The sequence below is a fragment of the Convolutriloba macropyga genome, chromosome 1, assembly GCF_964194025.1.
Source record: "Convolutriloba macropyga chromosome 1, txConMacr16.3, whole genome shotgun sequence".
Classification (NCBI taxonomy): Eukaryota; Metazoa; Xenacoelomorpha; order Acoela; family Convolutidae; genus Convolutriloba; species Convolutriloba macropyga.
The window spans coordinates 24,937,545-24,948,474 of NC_134468.1; the positions used below are offsets into that span (position 1 = coordinate 24,937,545).

Sequence of the window (10,930 nt, forward strand, 5' to 3'; positions counted from 1 at the left end):
TTGCACAGCAGATGAGCAACTTGTTGCTAATGATAGATTTGTAAATCTCACCTTTTGGCTCCTACATTGTAATCAAGATTTCAGTTTTGACTCTCTCAATGGACGCAATTTATGAGCTTGATCAAAAACGTAATAAAAAGAAGCGGTGATGGTAAATTGCGCTCTGCTTAATTGCGCACTGTTTATGGTAATTTGATTTCCTGTTTGAGACAGAACAATAATTGTTTGAACACCTGCACAGCAAATGGTTTCATTCTTGCCAACATTCTGGCTCATTATTAATTGATGGATACACTACTGCGCACACAGCACATTTAATTGATTTCATTCTCCCACGCAATGTGCAACACAAACAGTGGTAGCCAGGCTGCTATTTAAATCATACAATATCCACCAAAGTCATCGTGAAAAATTGTTTATCATTATGAATTTTTGTGGAAAAAAACGAGCAACTATTACGTCAGGAAGATAAAAGTTGAGCAAAGGTCTTGAGAAAGCAGATATCAATGTCACCAATTTAAAGCTATGCAAGGCTTTATTATACGTCAACAATTTTTTGAGGGCTCACCCTCGCTGAGTGCGGTAAATATGAGAACACTTTAAACGAATAGAGAGAATGATAAAGGCTATATTCCACAGACCAGCTCACCATCTCACAAGTGCCCAAGTTCTGCCTAAGTGCGATATTAACTTCATCAAATTAATACCGATTAGATTCACAAATTGGTATTATATTATAAAAACAGGATCAGTGCGCATTATTCGGCGCCTGATTTTGATAGTTTTGTTGACCAACGAGGGTGCCACGAGGGTGCCTGAAAATTTTTCCGGAAAAACTCTTTATCATAGCATAGCATAGTATATCATACATTCAATAGTGTACAATATTCTTTTTAGAACGGTGATGATTGTGTATCAAAAATAAGCTGATCATGGCTCAATGTTTTGGATTCAGAAAGTAGCGGTGCCAATAAAGAAGAGAAGGAACCATCAATAATGTGCATTTATTCAGGAATTCAAGATCTATTTTCATAAATAATTTTCATAAAGAATTTTACCAAAAAAACTACCAAAACTAAGATTAAAAAATCAAGATCTAAATACTTTTGAAACTAAATCTCAAACTGTGATGTCTTTTAAGTAACAAAGTAGCCTATATTTTATCACAATAACATTTAAAAATTTCATTTCAGATTTATAAAGGAGTGCAGAAGTAAGAAAAATTGCTTCTGCATTCACGTTTTGATCTATTTTGAAAATAACAATCTATAAGGTACGGAGTACAGAGAATTTGTGTATTGAAGACTTAAAAAGTAATTCTGCGCAAATTAAAACTGTGAAAGCTAATTTTTCGAGCCAAAACTTCTTGATTCCGGAAGGGAAAAAATAATGACACCATTTATATTAGTATAGTTTACGACTGAAGAAATTGGTTGAAACTATTCAGTTGGATCAGAAAAGCAAAACGTGGTTTGAGTGATTATGTTTTTTCCATAAAAAACCAAGGAAAAATGTTTCAATCGATTAACATTTCAATTCGCCTTTGTCATCAGTTAATTGTTAGAAGAAAACTACTTTTTAAATTAGCTTCCTTGATAAAATAAAGAAACTAGACAAATTTAAGCAAATTGTTTGTATTCGGAAAAATACAGGAGAATACGAAAGATTGGAAAGGTGTGCTCCATTATCATATTTAGTACTTCTTCTAAGCCATAGATACATTTTCTGTTAAAGATAGTGACATTATAATGCAACAAGGAGATTCCTTATTGCACATGGGCAAACAATACTCCAACAGTGAAGATCCACATCGTGGTCTCATTTGTCTACAAACTGATCTAGACACCTTCTTAAAAGTAGTTCTCATTTTTTAATTTCAACAATGATGAAAATCCTAAACAAAGACAGATCTCTATGCAGATAATAGTTCACATCATTGAGATCAAATTTCTTGAATTCACTAGACAGAACAATCCGACAAACAAAACGATGGACCAAAAAAATCTAATGCAATTTCAGACATTGTAAAATTCATCAAAAAACAAATAATTTTACCAAAAAAACTACCAAAACTAAGATTAAAAAATCAACATCTAAAAACATTTGAAACTCAATCTCAAACTGTGATGTCTTTTAAGTAACAAGAAGCCTATATTTTATCACGATATGATTTAAATTTTTCATTTTAGACTTATAAATGAGTGCAGAAGCTAGAAAAATTACCTTTGCATTCACATATTGATTTATTTTGAAAATGCCATTTCAGATATAATTCAATTATAGGTTACCCACGATATAAAATGAAGAAACGCCTCAAGATTGAGGTAAGTAATGTTTGCGCTTGAAATTTTTTGATCTATTGTTCTGGCAGTTGGTTGTCAACTCAAAAAAAGGACAAATAAGAAAACAAAAAGCGGAAAAACTCATAAAAACTCTATTTCATCTGACAGTTTTGATGCTAAAATTTAAAAAACGAAACTCAAACTTATTTTTTTTTTAAAATTGAAACAAAAAACTAACCCAGACAAATGATTATTAAGGAGCTCCGATTATTTTCTGATGAGAGTAACTTACGTGTCGGCACAACAATATTTGGGGCCCATTTTTCCTTAACCTACTACTGCTTTTGAGAAAAAAATAACTCGTTTGCACTCAAGTGGAAATTTTCAGAAAACCCAATTTTTTTCTTTAAAATGCCAGTTCGACTTGTACGCAATCAGAATGCCAATCAAAAGCCACCAAATATTACAAGAAAATAATTGAGTGAAAAATCAAAAATAGACAAACGTTCTTCTTTTCAAAAAAATTACCTTGAGTCAACTCTGTATTTACAATGTTTATGAATTTTAAGACAAAATTCAGATCCAGACATGGTTCATTATTTAATTATTTCTCCCTAAAAATTACATTGATTGACCTAAGAGCAAAAACAAAAAACTTTTAGAACTCAAATTTAAACTATACTATTTTTATTTGAAAATTTTGGTCTTCAGTCGTTAAAACTAACAGGTATGAACTCCAGCTTGTGGCAAATTGTTTTGATGTCTTTACTACATTCATTGAGATCTATCAAATTTCAGATTGTAACAAAAGTAACAGAGAACAAATGTCTAGATTCAAAACGCAAAAGTTACATATGTTTTAACAAAGCAAATGGTTCCAAAACAGTCATGCCGCAAAATTTTAAAAAGAGAAATCTAGAATGATGATGAGAACATGCCAATACTTAAAAGAGAATTCTTATTAATTTCATTCGTGGAAATAAAAGAAAAGAACGAAAAATGGAAAAAGTTAAAAATATTTAATGACAAATCGTAGTGTCAAAGTAATGAAAAATCTTTAGTTGATCTCGGAATAATTGATAAAACAACATCTATGCACAAGCTCAAATAGGGCAAGTGCACCGCATTCGATATACTTAGTAGTGCACTTTCAGTATTTTTAACTTGGACAGATTCTCAAGAAAGGACATAAGTGTATGCAAAAGAGGGTTAACACCAGTGAGATCAATATTATTTGTCTCACAAGAAAGGACGCCAAAAAATTGGGTGACAAATTTTTTGATCTAAATCAATGCAGTTTTTCAATAATAAAGCAAGTTTTTTCAAAAGAACCTTTGAATTAACCAAAACAACAAAAGAGGAGATACAAATTTCTACAACTGAAGATTTTCAATATATATCAAAACTGTAAGGCTTCTCAAGTCACAATTTTCATACTTTTCAGATTGCTTCGGCTGTAAAAACTTTCAATTGAATTTTTAAGCTCAGCTTAGATATTTTTAATTTAGTGCAGAGGTCAAAAAACGACCTCTGCTCTTACTTATAATCAGTAATTGAGATGGCAAAAATGTAGTGATTTCTCTATTAAAGTTATCGCAAGCTAACTCATGGCCAGCATATGTCAAGATTGCACTTGGAGCTTAGAAAATGTTGGCCGTAGAAAAACAGGTATCGAATCATGTAAACAATTTTATTCAAAAATATAAAGAAGAAGACAAAATCATGAAAGGAATTTTCTTCGTTAAATTTTTTGGTGCTAAAATTTGAAAAACTAAATTGAACCTGAGAGTGTTTTTCCAATATTGAAATTATTAAACATCATTATTGAGGTTTTATTATGAAACAGCTGGAAAATTTTGACATTGAGAACATTTAAGCCTCCAAAAAACAAAATTAAATGGCACATTCTAAGATTTTGTGTTTGCCAAGAGTTTGTGGTCCGTCATAGAAAACATTAACTATGAGGTGAATCTCTTAATGATTTTCATTTAGATTTCCACTAAAATCAATGAGACTTTTCGTTTTCAGACTTTTATCAAATTACATAGCATTTACAGTCAATGCACAAAAATTTTCAATATTTGTTTGTAGAACAAAAAGTTTAATCGACATTTTATAGTCACAATCAAACTTATCACTAGATGCTCAGTAAAAAAATCAGACAGCAGCAAATATTCATTATCAGAAAAGCATGACAGTAAGTTTACGTCGCCAGAGAGTTACGGGAACAGACCAAAACAGAAATCCAACGGCCGCGAAATAAAAATTTGTCTCTAAAAACCGTCGAATCTAGATCCAAATGCAAATCGGTTTCGTACAAAAATTAGACTCGATGTTGCTTCGTGGTTACCAAAATCGGTAAATTTAAAAAATTTAAACCTCGACAAAAAAAACAAAATTTTTAAAAAGCTTTTTAATTTTACACCCTAAGCTTGACGAGTTTTCTAGTGATTGCACTCACAAATCTCTACGATAAATGTATCGATCTTCCAAAATTGAGTGAAAAGAAACCAGCTGAGCATATATTTTCTCGCCCCAGATGGAGTTGGAACGAAATTCGAATCAATCATTAAATTAGTTTTAAAATTATACGAACTTTGTGTTATTTTGTGTTGCTAAGTCAGCAGAAACGTTAATCCAATAAGATTTAATAAAAAGTATCAGAAGTTTCCTTATTTTGCTCCTAAAATTTATTAGAAGGATATAAATGTGGCATATCATCAGCTTTTTAATGATTTAAGAAAGACTCAAGAATTTGTTACTTAACGAATGTGAAAAGTTTTAAGGATGGTAAACTTTTTTGTATAGGGAGGGGTTTCTCGACAATTCACTAAATTTTGATGGAGTTTTCTGTGCTACCAATTTTGTTTGCTTTCACAAAAACGTAACAATTGAGTACATCATTTCAAGAAAAGGCCAGTAAAAGGGCCAGTAAAAAAGCCTTAATTCAAGAGGTTTCTAAAAATTACGAAAAACTCGTACCTCATCTTATGTTTTCGAAGGTCTCCTTTTCTCAAATTATTCATGTTCAATCATAACCATACTGTTAGCGTGATCTTCACAAAAATTGTGGAAGTTGTAGATGACAATTTTTGTAGTTTTATGGATTTGTTTGATAAAGTCAAACTGAAGTTTACGCATTTTGGGTATTTTTCGTGTGAGTGAATTAACCCTCGAATTGTTGGACGCGATATGGTCACATGAACACTCATGAAAAAGATTATTTCGTTTCGCACCTCAATAATCTTCGGACGATCATTTCGGTAGCTAGGAAGTCTTAGTACGACTTACTACCGCATTGCTAAGTTTAATTTTATCCACGTAGTATTTGACATCAAAATCGGAAGAAGCTCACTTACGGTGATGTATCTTCAGGAAGCCATTCATCAGCTGACATGTCCAGAATTTTGTTTGGAGATAAGCTTTTATCATCCGGGATTAACAATTCTAAATAAATTCGGGGTCGTCTTTCATATTTCATGCGTGGTTTCAGCAACCTCAAATTAGAGCATGATAATCAATATAAGAAAATGGAGCTGATAAAAAAGTTTTGGGAAACACAGAATGGATGCATATATAAGAGGGGTCTAAAGCCTGAGAAAAGTACGCGACTCTTTAAAATGATCGAAAATGGGATCTAATTAATCCTTACGCATCCTAAAAAGAGACAACTTGTAGAAATATATCAACAAATTCAATCGATGTCAATGAATTTCGAAAGTACAGGCTGTTCTTTGGCAGTCCAGAAAGCTGTCTGTCTATAAGCGCTGAATGAAATATGACCACTCTTGTAAGTGCAAACTATTGTGAAAATGAAAAGGCGTGATTGTCAACTCGTTCACAAATTACTTCAGCTTTCATCGCACTCAAATGAAATTGCAATCTCATCACTTCTTGAGAGTTGGTGGTGGGGTGGCGGGGGGGGGGGGGTTGAGGGACGTACATATTGCTGCTAACATTTTGCGTATTCGCATGAGAGTTGGAAGCAGAGGTGTGGAACAAAGAAACAAGCAAAAGTGATGATTAAGTTGTCGGTCTTTATCACTTCAAATTAGGAACCATAAAAGGCAACAGCTTCACTATGTAAATTCTATTGGGATAATTCTGTGCAGAACCGATTTGACAGAAAACTTAGTCATGAGATGTGTAAAAAATGATAATCCAAACTACAATATTCCGTGTAAAGAGGGTACCCTTGGTTCAATTTAAGGTCAAGTTTGCAAAAATTTGAAAACAGATTTGCAAACTCTGTAACGAGGTTTTGGATTTTGATGGATAAAGGTTTGCGGAAACGTTATAAAATGTTTACTCCAGAATTGAGAGTGATGAAGATTATTTGATATTTACCGAAGAATTCTAATGGTTCAGGCGAGGTAGGGGGGGGGGGGGTGGTGCGGCACTGTTCATTCTATAAAGAGAACATAGTGGCATTAACAAACTGCGAGTTGGAATAAAAAGATAAACAAATTGACTTGGTCCTATGTATTGGGGAGAATATTCTGCAGGTAAAAGAAAAGTAGCGGGTCCTCATTTGGGATCAAAAATGTGGAGCATTATATTGTAGGAGATAAAAATTGGTAATCAACCGATCGGAGGAAGATTGGGAATAATCGGGAACTGGTCAAACGATTTCCAAGACGAATAATCAAAATCAGTTTACTTCAATCAACTACAACTATTGAACCTTTTAAACTTCAAAAGGCATCAATAATGAAAAATATATTTTAAATTTTAGTACTTTGTATGGTTGCTGATTGGGTTAATTTTCAAAAGAAATATAATTAATTAATAAATATTGTAATGCACCGATCAAATTATTCAATGTCTCATCTTGCTAGGTATCTTTATTGTTTAAACTGTGTTGAAAAAATGTTCTGAGTTATTCATACCCTCTTAGGAGGGGGTGTTCATCAATAAAAATAATTTTGCAACCTTGATTTCATAGAAAAGATTGCAGATTATTAAGCGCGCGTCTAGTAAAGTTTCTTTTTTATGCTGAACATTTTATATGCTTCTTTGGTTTATACAACCAAAAAAGCAACGGTTGGTTGATAATCCATGCCATATTTGAGCTCAAAATCATTCAATACGAAAAGCAAGAAATATTAAATACAAAAACGTTATCATATTCTATTGAATATCACAAATCACAATTATTTTGAGAATTGTAATATTAGTTTTCAATTTTTTAAACCAAAGAGTTGGAACATAAATATACTCAAAGAGAATTTTTTAAAAGCTCACTGAAAACTTTTTTCGCTCTTTTAAACATTTGTGTGTTAAACGGAGAGAAAAGATAATAGTATATAAAAGATGTTAATCAGGTAATGAAGGGATTTAGCACTACATGTTGTTTTCAGCAAAATGAAAGCGTTTAAAGACCGCAAATTGGAAAAAAGAGATAGAAAAAAGCGAAAGGGCTCCTCCGATTCCTTCAAAACCATTAGGTCAAGCGATACCACTTTTGTTCATCCTAGATGCATATTATCATTTGTGTGTCTTAAACAAACGTAAACCTAATCTATTTTAGGACGATGAACCCGAAAAAGAGGAGTTGCGAAACCCTTTGAAACCTAAAATTTTCTTTTTGTAATCTAATTATTTCAGTAAGTTGTAGTATATCATCACAAAGTTTGATTTTAAAAACTTTTGGCTTTTAAACTTTTGAAACCTTTTGGCTTCAAATGTGGATACAGATAACAACAGAACAAAACATTGTCTTATTAGTCCAAATTTACATAAAAAGAGAATTCAATAAAAAATCAGTGGGGATTTTGTAGCCGATGCACTCATGAAAATTGCCGGAATGAAAAGTGATAAATGCCTAGCTGACTAAATAGGTAGAACAAACTCTTCCTGATAGATAATAGAAGATTTTTTTTCATCATTTCCATTAAAAAAATTATTCCCACATTTGAAATACTTCAAGATTCTTTCTCAATTTTTCCTGTATATTTGATCAGAGCAAGTTAACAGAAGTGCTCATAGCAAGTGAGCTGTACTTATGAGGCAGAGTGTAAATTTTATCAACTCCACTGATTAAGCACAAGACGAACTGTTCAATGTTTTAATTCCAAAATTAGTTTGGAAAACATTGGCAGAGCCATTTCTCAAAAATAATTTTTAGAAAACTATTTTCAGCTGGTGATTAAGGAAATCAGAACAGTTATTTTGATATCATTCTGACTGAAATAACTAGTAAAATATTGTATAAAAATTTAAAAGAACGGGGTAGAAATAAGACCTTCAAATTTTTTTTAAGTGTTCCTCTAGATATTTTGAACCAAAGCGGGTATTTGTGGACCAAACCAAAACAATAATTTCATAATTTTTAATAATTTCATAATTTTTTCCTCATCACGTTAATTTGATTGCAAATCAAGAAATCTCTGAAAAACAAAGATTTCAAAAAAGCGAATTAGGAAGAATAAGTTGTTTCTTATAATTAATTTTCTTGACTTCAGGTAGCTGTTAACATCGAACTGTTTTTGGACTTAGAGATTTTTGATTTTGATAAACTCAGAAAATTTTAAAACTTATTTTGTTTCACCGAAAACTTGTTTCATCCGAAAACTGTTGGAAACGATCGCATGTACAAAGTTGTCCACTATTATTATACAGTAGATCAAGAGTAGAAATTGATCTTAGGATAAACTTTGTAAAAAACGCAACTGCGCGAAGTAAATAACGCTTTCTTTTTCAAGTTTGGGCATTCAACGTCCCCAAAGGAAACACTTGCAAAGTTGTGTGTATGTTTTCTTAAAAAAAATAAAAATAGGATTTTTGTTGTGAAGTTTTTGAGAATGAAAATATTTGAAATTTTTGTGTTTTTAGCGAAAAAATTACTGCTATGTTTAGGCCTGGCAAGCATCAAATGCTGAATGTTCTTGATGCCAATAGAGTTTGTTGCTTACTTCTACAGTTCTCTTCGAGAAACAAAACAACTGGAAAAATAGAAAAGGGTGCCCAAGAATGAAAATGACGGAATTTTAGTGGTGAAGGCAAATAATAGAGCGTAGGGTCAGGAAAAAATCACATAGCAAAAGTTGCAAAGAATGCCTCAGATTTTGAGCGTTTCACGTTGTTTTCCCACATTCGCAAAGCTTTTTTGATTTCTGCTGAAATTTATTGTTGAAAATTTTGCAGAATTGCTCTTTGAATGCGCATTTGCCAGCTCAGACTGCAATTTAATCAAAAAAACTTCAAAATGGTGCACAGAAAAAAATCTTTTTATAATATTTTTCAAAAGGAAACCATCAAGCCAATAGAACAATAGAAACAAATTCTTTGTATTCTATTAGAACTAGGATTTTGCCTTCAAAATTGTTCATATACTTTTTTTATACTTTCTCATTTTATACTTTTTATACTTTCTTATTTTACTTTCATCATCTTAAATATTTATAAAGTAAGTAAATATTTTAAGGTAAAATATTAAAGATTTTTCAGATTTTGAGAAGCATTTTTTCCATGTTTTAGGCTTTTGCGATTTTTTTGAGCCCAGATCTAGGTTTTTGGACTCAAGATAAATTAAAATAGACTTGATTAGTACTGATATTAGCTGGTGTCAGTTTTCCGCGTATCAATTTTCATGTTGAGGAATAAAGCATCGCTGATTATGAGAAGCGGATAACATTATCTCCTAACTTACCTATCAAGGTCAGCAACCTCCTCGTCCTGTCCAGACTTCCTTCATCCAACACCACTCAGCTAGTACAACTCAAGTAACAAATATAAAACTAACTAATAGACCACTGTCCTCAGTCTATACGCATTGTGTATGGTAGCTGTTGTGCGGGGCCGCTAATGAAGGGCTAAAAGATTAGGAAAAAACAGGGCGGAAAGTAGCCGCGGCTGATGATGATGTATAGCTGCAAGCTATACCCTCTGAATCTATTTCACAAGGCGGAAATTTGGAATAATTTGGGCTTTGTCTCTGTTATTAAAAGCTATCTTCTTCTTCTTTCCCTCCAAGGCAAAAACTGTTGGAGAATAATGGAAAATTTTAGTTGAAAATGATAATATCTCGTGTAAAAACAGCTTATTTGTCTGAGTTTAAGGGAAAGTAAGTTACTTTGACGATACTTGAAGATTTGTTAATGAGGCTTGGATAGTGTTGTAAATGCACTTTGAGTTTTCTCAAAAGCTTAAAATGTTGCATTTCTTCATTTACTATAAAATAACTATAGCAGTGCAGTTTCTTCATAGACGCATTTTTATAATTATATCCTCGGCCATTTTCAAAACAGTGCATGTGTTGGTACATTCAGTTTTTAAAAGCAGATAGATATAAGGAAATTACGATAGTAATAACGAATGCAGGTATATGTAAAAAGATAAGTACACAAACAGATATAGGTTAGAGTCTAAAAATGGTATGATAATGTTGATATCTATCCTATTCCGTTACATACAAAGTCAATTATTTTGATGTCAAAAGCGCATTAGGTTAGGAAAAACAGGCAAATTAGGGGCAAAAAGTTTAAGCTTGTATAATATGTTAGTATGTGTATCTATGTGTGTATAAAAGGGATCAATTTACTTCTTTTCACGTGTATTTCTTAAACAATTCCTCTTCGCCCACGGGGAATTGTTTGTGTATTAACGCGGGGTTTCCGCTAATTTGTTTATGCGCCCAAAACACAACA

At 32.2% G+C, this 10,930-nt stretch overlaps 1 protein-coding gene across 3 annotated transcripts in view; it reads right to left on the reverse strand.

The window, feature by feature from the left end:
- LOC142337031 (gamma-aminobutyric acid receptor subunit beta-like) overlaps positions 1 to 10,037 on the reverse strand; it is a 38,155-nt gene extending 28,118 nt beyond the window's left edge. The window contains exon 1 of one of the 3 annotated variants that reach the window (XM_075386107.1): positions 9,934 to 10,037. The gene's annotated coding sequence lies outside the window, so the exon portion shown is untranslated. Of the gene's footprint in view, positions 1 to 51; positions 300 to 5,641; positions 6,155 to 9,933 lie in introns of those variants that run through there. The other 2 variants (XM_075386088.1, XM_075386098.1) reach the window with 2 other exon arrangements.
- Positions 10,038 to 10,930: the final 893 nt, after the last annotated feature.